Source organism: Macrobrachium nipponense, chromosome 23, assembly GCF_015104395.2.
Source record: "Macrobrachium nipponense isolate FS-2020 chromosome 23, ASM1510439v2, whole genome shotgun sequence".
Lineage (NCBI taxonomy): Eukaryota > Metazoa > Arthropoda > Malacostraca > Decapoda > Palaemonidae > Macrobrachium > Macrobrachium nipponense.
Genome location: NC_061090.1, coordinates 49,824,249 through 49,832,863, shown reverse-complemented (window position 1 = coordinate 49,832,863; position 8,615 = coordinate 49,824,249).

The window sequence follows — 8,615 nt, the reverse complement described above, 5'->3', positions numbered from 1 at the left end:
AATGATAGAATCTTGATCGGCCTCTAGTTGAGATTTTAGCTAAACCTAAACATATGATTTCAGTCCTTGTTTAGGTTTAGCTAGAATCTCAACTAGTGGAAGAACAAGATTCTATCATTAGCAGGCCATTCGAAGTTACCTTCGAATGGCCTGCTAATGATAGAATCGTGATCGGCCACTAGTTGAGATTTTAGCTAAACCTAAACAGATAATTTCAGTCCTTGTTTAGATCTAGCTAGAATCTCAACTAGTGGAAGATCAAGATTCTAACATTAGGAGGCCACTCGAAGTTACCTTCGAATGACCTCCTAATGATATAATCTTGATCCTCCACTAGTTGAGATTTTAGCTAAACCTAAACAGATAATTTCAGTCCTTGTTTAGGTCTAGCTAGAATCTCAACTAGTGGAAAATCAAGATTCTAACATTAGGAGGCCATTCGAAGTTACCTTCGAATGACCTCCTAATGATATAATCTTGATCCTCCACTAGTTGAGATTTTAGCTAAACCTAAACAGATAATTTCAGTCCTTGTTTAGGTCTAGCTAGAATCTCAACTAGTGGAAAATCAAGATTCTAACATTAGGAGGCCATTCGAAGTTACCTTCGAATGACCTCCTAATGATATAATCTTGATCCTCCACTAGTTGAGATTTTAGCTAAACCTAAACAGATAATTTCAGTCCTTGTTTAGGTCTAGCTAGAATCTCAACTAGTGGAAAATCAAGATTCTAACATTAGGAGGCCATTCGAAGTTACCTTCGAATGACCTCCTAATGATATAATCTTGATCCTCCACTAGTTGAGATTTTAGCTAAACCTAAACAGATAATTTCAATCCTTGTTTAGGTCTAGCTAGAATCTCAACTAGTGGAGGATCAAGATTCTATCATTAGAAGGCCATTCGAAGTTACCTTCCAATGGCCTGCTAATGATAAAATCTGGATCCTCCACTGGTTGAAATTCTGGCTAAACTTAAACAAGTACTGAAACCATCAGGCCATGATGTAGCGCTATGAAATGGGGCTATCAAGGGTTGAGTAATAACAAAATCGCAGACCGTAAATGAGGATGGAAAGTACAACGGTTTCATTCCAGTAGACTTCATGTTGTTGTTTATGCCAGCAATAACTAATTCTCCTACGAGCAGCCCTTAATAATTAATGACTCGATCATGTCCAATGCCTGCCTTCTATTTCTAGATGCAATATATTATTTGCTGGAAGGGCAGGTAACGGGATTGAAAGTGAGTGCTCCGACTGAGATTACATATGGGGGAAGTGCAGTCTAATTATAGACTAATTTTACGCCGAATTAAGGTATGTAATGGCGATAATGGATATGGGCTAGAGCGCACAAACAGTTTATCGCACAGCCAAAACGCCTAATACTCGCAATGAAGAGATTAAGTTACATACTATAAAGGCAGTTGCCATTTTCGTGATTCTGAGCGTCGCTACTTCATAATAACGGAAGAAGGAAATGATTCAGTAAGGCGAAACACGAATTTTCGAGGGAGCTATTGCTTAATGCCAGTCATTCACTACAACGTAATCATTCTTCTCGACACTTTTCATAGTATCAATTATCTGCTCAAAATTAATTATATAATTTTATGGTAAAGTGGCCTTCTTATCAGCGTCTACGGACTTATTTATGAAAGCCGTTGAACACTGGCCGAATAAGGCCGGGGAAAAGAAAATTTTCTTTACAGCTACTTATTTTTTATCTTTTATTGGCGAAAATATACAATAATTTACAATTTTAACAGAATTACCTTCAGAATTTTATCCGAGAGTATTATTGTCTTTGTTGTAACAATACATAACCAGCTTTGATTCTACACATCTTTCTTTTTATATTTTTATTATTTGGACAGTTTTAAGAGGTTATATTCCCCATATATAAATAAACAAAAAAAGTAAACGTCATAATGTTGTAAAAATGACCCATTTATTTCGGGGCATGATGCAAATACGTCATCACGTAAATAAAACAAGAAATATAATAAAAACGAGTTCAGTCAGTTTCAATATTCAAAACCGGATTGACTTCGAGACCGAGTTTACTTCAACAAGATTTTATTTATGATATATAAAGCTTATATTAAGTCGCTTTAATATAATTCCCGTGAAATTACAAGAGGGCGTGCTGGCCCTCGCCATGATAACCATAGAACAGTCGGGTTATGCGGGCGAGGCAGAGGATTTACGGCACCATATATTTGGCCTCCAGAGCTGTATTTACTTTAAATTTCGGGCGATCAAAATTCGCTGGAAAATAAGGTCCCTCCGAGACTCAATTTGTATGGAATAAGGGAGGAAAATGGGCCTCTTCTACTTTCTCTCTCCGTTGTGTGCCCCGTATAAGACATTTATTAGATTATTATTTAATTACCAGAAGTTATCTAGGGAGTTGTGCTACTTGCGCAATATAATTAATTAATTAGCTGACGATTTCCTAATGATAGGTATATATGAATTGAGAGAGAGAGAGAGAGAGAGAGAGAGAGAGAGAGAGAGATATCATATTTTAGTAAATGTAAAAGGCAAAAGGTAAAGGCGCTGGTTTTAGCGAGTCCTTCAACAAAGTCATTTTGAAAGAAAAAGTGTCTTGCTGTCACATGTCGCCCAAGGTACAAGGTGAAAGTGAAAGTGAGGTTAGATCCTACGTCATTTTGAGGGAGTTTCGATATCTGTAATAATTTAACAGAGCGATGGTGTGCAATTATGATAATTACAGAGTTTTTTTACCCTAGCCTCTTAATTATTTATAAATTAACAGAAGGTAAATTGAATGGTTGTCGAGAAACCTTTATTAATCATCAAGGGGTACAAATATGTCTCTCTGGCTGCAATGTACATCGTGAACAATATTCTTCTGTACAATGTGCACTGAGTTTGGCAGGTGTACATATACAAAAGTGGTTTCTGTATAGACAGCCATTGTGTACCAAAAAGAACAGCGTTTTTTTCTTTACCCCCCACCTCGTAATCACTTCCTAATTAGCAGAAGGTAAATTGAATGGTTCTCCAGAAACCTTTGTTAATTAGCAATGTGCACTGAGTTTGACAGATGTGGTACACATACACAAGTGGTTTCTGTCACCGTTTTCGGGTTGGTTGGGCACTTGCAGATTATTTTTCGTTTCGTTTGAAAGTACGTTGATTAAAAGAAAAAAACCGTGCCCAAACCATAGCTTAGAATAATAGCCATTGTGCGCCAAAAAGGACACAACAATCATAATAGCAAACGGTTATAAGGATGCAAAAAATACGATCATTGTGGGATATTTGTATTCACGTATTATAAGAATGTTGTTGTGGGTTTTGGTACGTCACGAAGATGTTTGAAAAATTTGCGGTAATTTGCGTTGTCTGCTATCACCTTGTACAAGTAGTTACTGAAAATATGCGTATGTAAAGGTGCATGTGAGAGTTTTTTTTTTTTTTTTTTTTTTTTTTGCTTCATAATATAATGGCGAGATTCCACAGTGGAAGAAGCGATCTGACAAATCTACTACTTAAAAGACTGAGTCAGAGGGTATCTTAGACGACATATGGTTATCATAATTTTTTTCCGCCATGAAATTTCCGTGAATCAAATACAGATTTCTTCCATGTCTGACTCTATATCGTTTGTATTAAATGCGCAACCATTTAAATCGTATATGACTATACAGCATATGCATATAGATGGGACTAATTTGTGGAACACATAAGATGCCTAAAATTACGCAATCGCACACACACACACACACACACACACACACACACACATATATATATATATATATATATATATATATATATATATATATATATATATATATATATATATATATATATATATATATATATGTGTGTGTGTGTGTGTGTGTGTGTGTGTGTGTGTGTGTGTATGAGAGAGAGAGAGAGAGAGAGAGAGAGAGAGAGAGAGAGAGAATGTCATTCCTATCAGTCGTTTTTATATATTTATTATTGAATAACTAGATACCCCTAACGTCGAAAGTGTTCTTGAGTAGATCCACATTCAACTTTTTGAACATATCCAAGTTTCCACATCTTTTATTATTTCTTGGGACAACGTACTACGTAGATAGTCCTGGTGTTTTATATTTATAGGTGCTTTCCTGTACCTCTTTCGTATCTTGTCTCCATGAATCAACATTCTCAAATTTCCCCTTCTTCCGCGTCGAGTTTTGCTATTGGTAGCATATTTCTGTAAGTGGTCGTTAGCATGTCGTAATTACTCTTGAAATATTCCATTAGCCTTTTAATTAATTTCACCTTCAATGTCTTTAGGTTTTCCACATCCCTTTATTTCCCACCACAAATTACTCCATAGTCATATTACTATTATAATTAATATATTAATAAACATAATAAATGCCAACTGGATGATTCCGACGTTCATCATAATTACCCAACAACGACAGTTATGAAAACTACTCAGCGGCCAGTGGCTGTTTGGTCGTTATCGGATCCCGTCCTGGTTGAAGGCTACCTACTACTATGAGCTGAGGAGTTCACATGGTCACGTCAGCAGCAGCTGTAATTACCATTATTGCGGTGACGCGTGAATGTTTACTGGCACTGGGTGTTTAGTGAAATACTCGCATTCTTTTCGCTTTTTATTTATTATTTATTTATTTATTTATTTATTTATTTATTTGTATTGAGTGCTGAATATCGAAATAATAACGGTTTCGCTCACGCAACGAAAGGTAAATAATTTATTCTTTGCTGTTGTATTGTGTTTGTGTGATTAGTAGGATGTTTTGTAAGGGTAGTATTTGTTTATTTATAGAAATGGTCGATTGTTGAAAGCTTATGCGTATACTAAGCTATTTAGGTGTAAAGTTTCTGTTCCATGAGTGAATGATTTAAATAAATATGAATAGAGAAGGACGTGCGAGGAATTTGGGAACTACGTTTTCATATTCAAATTAGCTTTGTCGTACGAGGGTACGCCACCATACTGGGCCGGATTTGAGATCTACTCTTCGTATATTTTTCCAGGCTTCGGGGGGTAGATTTATTTGTATGTTCTTGAGATGAAAACGTATATAGTCATTCAGGATTCGTTTCGTTATTACATTCGTGGAGTTTAAAGAGTAGTAATTGATTTTTACCGTAGCGGGGTTAGTGTCTTCAGTGCACCTCATCTTGCGCTGTACCGTAAGCATTACATAAGGTTCTTTTCAGCGCCCCTTCGGACCATAGCTGCAGCCTCTTTCATCCCTTTTTATATAGTACGACCCCCTTCCATAATCTTTCATTCTTCTTACTCAACTGCCAGGTTTCCCTCCTGGTAACACCTTTGAAACATTTTTACTTTCAATTTCACCTTTCAAACTTTTTTCCTTTCAATTTCACCTTTCAAAACTTTTAACTGCCAATTTCACTTTTCAAACCATTTTTCTGTCAATTTCACCTTGCAAACCATTTTACTGTCAATTTCACCTTGCAAACCATTTTACTGTCAATTTCACCTTGCAAACCATTTTACTGTCAATTTCACCTTTCAAACCTTTTTACTGTCAATTTCAACTTTCAAACTTTTTACTTTCAATTTCACCTTTCAAACCCTTTTTTACTGTCAATTTCGCCAAATTTCAGTTTCAGCGCTGATTTGGTACCTCATAGGTCCTCCTAGCGCTTGGCCATTGGCCTATTGGCCTTGGTTTAAACTGATTTCCAGCGTAGGTGCTGTTTCGTCTCTTTTTCTTTCTGTCAGTGTTAATCTGTCCTTCGGTTTTTACCTTATTTCCCTGACAGTCCACGTCGTTATTAGACTGTATCAGATTTTACGGCAAATATCAGTCGGATTTCAAGACCTGGTCAAATCCAAATCCCGGCCAAGTTTGTAAAAGAAAAATCTGTCAAACGTCCTCCTCGTTTCCTTTGAATTTAAGTGATTTTGACGGGTCTTAAGTTGGGCAGCGTTTGCTTATGTTTCAGATTACCGGGTGTCAACTTCAAACTGTTGCCGCTAATTAATGAACCATTATTGATTTGCAGCAAGTTTTCGGATTTCATAAGTATCGAATAATATATATATATATATATATATATATATCTATATATATATATATATATGAGAGAGAGAGAGAGAGAGAGAGAGAGAGAGAGGCATAAATGTTATGTGTTAGATATATCTACATTATATATATATATATATATATATATATATATATATATATATATATAATTATGTATATATATAGATATATTTATGTATGTGTATAAGTGTATGCATATGTATGTATATGTATATATATTTATATATACATAATGTATGTAATTATATATAATACATATATATAAAGCAGCGTTTCTTTAGTGATGACTCTAGTTATTAGTTAATCAACTGAGTGCGAAGAATAATTGTTTTTTTTACCCACGAAGATAAACTAGTTGTTATAAGAACAGAAGTCTTTATAATATGAATTATGAGGGATTTCTTATGGGTGGGGGAGATAGATTTGCAAGACGCAAAGTAAATTTGAGGCGGGTACCGAATGGGTTTGCTTGCTTTGGGCATGGGGTATAGGCTATATATACATCGGAAGTTCTATTATCCTCTAAACTGTCGAATAGGGAAACCTGATGATGGTTCTATTTCATCGACTCGCTAGATTTGGGGCTGTTTACTTTGTTCGTCGCTCTGTGTTATTTACTTATTTATTTAATTATTTATTTATTTATTTATTTATTTATTTATTTATTATATTTTTTTTAGAATGATGCCTTCAGAAAGTGCTTTCACAGTAACGCTCGCTCTTCATCCTTCCCTTTACTTCGGGTCAGAGCCAGAAAAACACATTGGTTTTGGCCGTCCCTTTTGCCTTTGCTGTTCAGTAAAATTTATAATAAAAATAATATCCTTTATTTCATCTCAGGGCCGTATACATGGAATATACAAAATACAGACAGTAACACACAATCTAGTAATCTTAACACTGGTAATAACGGTAATAATATTGGAGAGGAAAAAATGCATTGATATATATATATATATATATATATATATATATATATATATATATATATAATAGCTAGTGCACAGACTGTATAACTTAAATTTCAGCTAGAGACCTTAGGTGTCTACAGTAGTCAGATCCAGAGGGCTAAATACGAAAACTGAATGTAGAAAAACTTTAACTTGATGGTATTCACAGTAATAACGAAAAAGCAAAATATCAACAATAAATATAATAATAATGGCAGATTCTGCAGATGACACCTTGCAATACAGAGATTAAGTCCTTTAGGGAACAAAGGCCTCGTTTACCCATCTTCCCACAATTTAGATCTCCTTGCTTCACTCCTTAGTGCTGGCATTATATTTGTATTAATGTAATGCTAAAGAGTAGTGTATATGAACAAGCTGTTCAGCAGATCCGTGGTAAAGAATGAAGTATTGCTATGACTTCAAAATTCCTCATTGGACGAGTGGGTTGCGTACCCACCTATCAATTTGGTAGCTAGAGTTCATTCTCCTGCTGCTGACAATGCGGAACCAGAGGAACTTATTGGTTCCTAGCCACGTAGAAAAACAAAAAATCAATCATTCGGACCAGTCCTATGAGAGCTGTTAATCCGTTCTGGTCTGGTTAAATAAGGTATAATTAACTTTGCTATAACTTCAGGTTTAAGAAACTGCATATTATGCAGTGTATTGAGGGGATTAGATAGTGCTGTCTTCAAAAACTAGCCCAGAACTTTCAAATCTCATAACAAGAACCTTTAGGTATACACTTATGGATGAAAAGTAATGATCTTAAATGAATGTCATTCTTAATTTATTCGGTGCACGGTAAAATCCCATTGTATGTATAAAAGTTTATCCTCTGTATCCACCATTTAGGATATTTAAATATACATCCATAATGTTTCGAGGCGGTGTTTGTATCATGTAACCATCGTTTTGCGTATGATTCAATCTGAGTCAATGAAATATCATTGTCTTTATTGCATATGTCCCAGTAGGCGGGTAGTGCCGTCAGTGTACCTCATTCACTTGCAATGTAGGCATTACTTAAGGTTCTTTGCAGTGCCCCTTCGGCCCCTAACTGCAACTACTTTCATTCCTTTTACTGTACTCCCGTTCATATTCTTTCTTCCATCTTACTGTCCACCCTCTCGTAACAATTGTTTCATAGTGAAACTGCTTTGGGGTTTTCCTCCTGTAAAACCTTCTTAACCTTTTACTATCAATTTCCGTTTCAGAGCTGAATGGCCTTAGTTGCCCCAGTGCTTGGCATTATGTCAAAAATCTATATAAATCAAATTAAATATTTCATTTATATACCTTATAAAAATCAATAATAACCAGTATTCTTCACAGACTGAGATTCAGGTACTGGGACGATTGTCATGCGCCTGATATCAAGACAGAGATGAAAAATGCCTCGAAGACGATCAAATAAAAAGAATCTTGTCGAATAAAAAGCCCCATTGTTTAGTGGGTGGGAGTAGTTCAAGAACCCCAGTCGGTGATATTCATGAAGTGTCTCTGTGAGGGAAAGATAAATCATCCGTAAATATATTAAATCTTCGGTCATAAATCATGGATCCCGGCAGGACTCGCCCTCTGTGTGGGGGAGATCT